This window comes from Urtica dioica, chromosome 3 (assembly GCF_054948205.1).
Source record: "Urtica dioica subsp. dioica isolate 48M chromosome 3, U.dioica_male_clone48M_v1_H2, whole genome shotgun sequence".
Classification (NCBI taxonomy): Eukaryota; Viridiplantae; Streptophyta; class Magnoliopsida; order Rosales; family Urticaceae; genus Urtica; species Urtica dioica.
In genome coordinates this window covers 31,301,580-31,304,275 of record NC_142758.1, presented here as the reverse complement: position 1 = coordinate 31,304,275, position 2,696 = coordinate 31,301,580, and the positions used below count along the sequence as shown (strand labels likewise).

Genomic DNA, 2,696 nt, shown 5'->3' with positions numbered 1-2,696 from the left:
TGGTCAATTCAGTACCTTCGGAAGATACCTAGAAGAACTATAGAGTCCCCAACTCTCAATGCCTCATAACCAGACATCATAGATTCTTCTAACAATCATACTGAGGTCAATAGTCCTTTGACCCTAAGATTGTGAATATATCGTTTTAAGCAAACTACGAAGAGTTTGTTCATGCAAATCTACATTTGTCTCTTCGTAAGTTGTTAAGTTTGTTTATGGACTAAAAGACTAAGGTTTTATCATAAAGCTTCAAACAAAGAAGATTGAATGAACGTTTCAACTTTTTATTAATGAATAAGCAATTACAAGCAAGAGTCTTCGTAAGACTATATGACATCAAATGTACATAAATAGACACTACTACTCTTCTTGTGGGCACCATTGACAACAGGGGGAAGGAGAAACGTAACGGAAAAGTGCTGGAGACGGCCTGGTCGGCTTTAGAGTCCGCGAAGGCCTCGGGCTACACCTATGCCAGGTCTCTTGTAAGGGATAAACTTATGAATCTCGCTGTTGTAGTTTACGGTTAATAAATGAGCTTTCGTGTGTTACAAGTAAGTTCTTGAATAAATTATGGACGTTGAAGTTTAGCGAGTTAATTTAAATTTTTTAAAGGTAATGAAAAATCTCGGGATAAATAAAGGATTTATCGAGTTCGTCTCGAATAATAAATTATTTTCCGAAGAAATATGCCGGAATTTAATTTAAGAAATAAATTCTCAAGGACGAGAATTATTTCCGAGAAACCTTAAATATATTTAAATTAATCAAGAACGAACGAGAAAATTCTCGGTTCGAATCATATAATTATAATCTGTTCGGATATGGATTTAATTAAATAATTATATGAAAAGACGTGGTTGTGACAATTTTTAATGGACCCACTTGAAAGGAAACAAGGAAAAGAAGGTTAAATGGGAATTTTGGAAACTTAGTTCTTATCCTTGCCAACTCAACACTTATCTTGGTCAATTACTTTGTCATTAAGTCTTCATGGCCGAGTAAAATTAAACCCACCAGCCCAAGACAAAGAAAGGACACGGGAAAAGAAAAGGAAAGGGAAAAAAGAAAGAAAGCAGGGAAAGGAAAGAGAAGAAGAGAAGGAAAGAAGAAGAGAAGAGAAAGAGTGAGCGGCCGAGAGGGAGAGAAAGAGAGATCGAGCGAGAGAGAGCAGAAGAGAGCGAGAGAGCGAGACTGAGAAGGAGGAGAGCGACCGAGGGAGAGAACGCTCGGCCACCAGCACCAGCCCGAGACCCCAACCCCGTGCGCGCGCCATCCAGCCGACCACCATGCCTCGCCGTGCGCGCGACCGCTGTGAAGGTTGAGCCGCCGCGAGTTAGAGAGGACGCCGGAGGGTTCAATTCTTTCAGAAACAAGGTAAATCTCCTTGACCCGAATTGGAAACTAGGGTTTTGAGAAATTGGTTTTGGGGATTTCGTGTTCTAAAATGGTTCTTGAGGAATTGAGTGTGGTTAGTGGTTTTTCCGGAGTGGTTGATGCTTAATGATGATATTGATGTGATGAGTTTTGGATTTTTGATGATTTTGCTCATGAATTTGATTTTGGCCGTGTAGCTTGGTTTTTTTAGCCGTGTGTTTTGAATTGTGAATCCTGTGTTGTTGATGCTGGGTTTGATGGAGGTTGGGATGATTTGGGTATTGATGTGGTTTGATTTGGGATTTGGTTTGAAAATTGGTTTCGGCCGTAAACTTGGTTAAGGCCGTGTGTGTGTGTGTGCAATATTTTTGTCGTTGCTGAGTTGTGTGGTTGTTACGGATTCGATTTGTGAAGGAATTTCTGGTTGAATTAGGAGGCTATGACGATTTTTGGAAAGTTATGATTTGTGATTTTGAGATTTGAGAATTTGGAATTGAAATTGATTTGAGAATTGGGGTTTGGATATGGTTTTAAGTTTTAGGTTGTGATTTGGTTTTGGAATTGTTGGATATGATTTGAGATTTGATGATTCTGTCGGGCTCAGGTTTTTGGTTAGCTCGTTTTTTAGGTTGAAATGTGAACTTTATGACAAGTTTACGTGATTTGTTGACAAGGTTATGGATTTTGTGACAAGTTATATTGGATTTAAGAATTGTGTTAGTGGTTCGATTTCGGTTTCTAAGTCGAGTCGGGAGTTGGATGTTATAATTGACTCGATATTCGTTTTCTGAATTTCACAGCTCAGTCACGGATCAGGTCGAGACGAGCGAGAGCCGGCGGAACTAAACGCGTGGAAGCTGGAAAGTTAGAGAATTCAGAACAGATTTTTAAAGCTCGATCTCACTCGTGAGTCGTTTATCGCTTTATAGCGTTAGACTCGAATCTTGATTTTGGATTTGAGATTTGTATTCAAGGATTATCAATTATTTAATTAAGAGATGTTCGAGAATTTAATTTTGGTTAATTCATTTAGAATTCTCGGTTTGTACTATTTTCGGATTATTTCTTTAATTTATTTAAGACTCGTTAAAATAAGGATTTGGATTTTATTTCGTACTCATTCTCTGGTACGAATTCGTACGAGTCTTGAATAAGTTTAAATTCCGAAAAGCCGGGAAATAAGTGAATTAAATTCTCGAACCCCTGAACCGACTCGCAATGAATCCCGATAACGAACCTTAAGCTTGTCATCACCTTCCGGATCATTGACTAATGAGTTTTCAACTTCGGGTTTTAGTTTCTCGATGCTTCAGAACGTG

General features: G+C 38.6%; 1 long non-coding RNA gene across 1 annotated transcript; it reads left to right on the top strand.

The window, feature by feature from the left end:
- Nucleotides 1-855: 855 nt before the first annotated feature.
- On the top strand, nucleotides 856-2,495 carry LOC149402555 (uncharacterized). Its single transcript, XR_016296034.1, has 2 exons — nucleotides 856-1,377; nucleotides 2,178-2,495. It is a non-coding gene; the product is annotated as an uncharacterized LOC149402555 (long non-coding RNA).
- The last annotated feature ends 201 nt before the right edge of the window (nucleotides 2,496-2,696 follow it).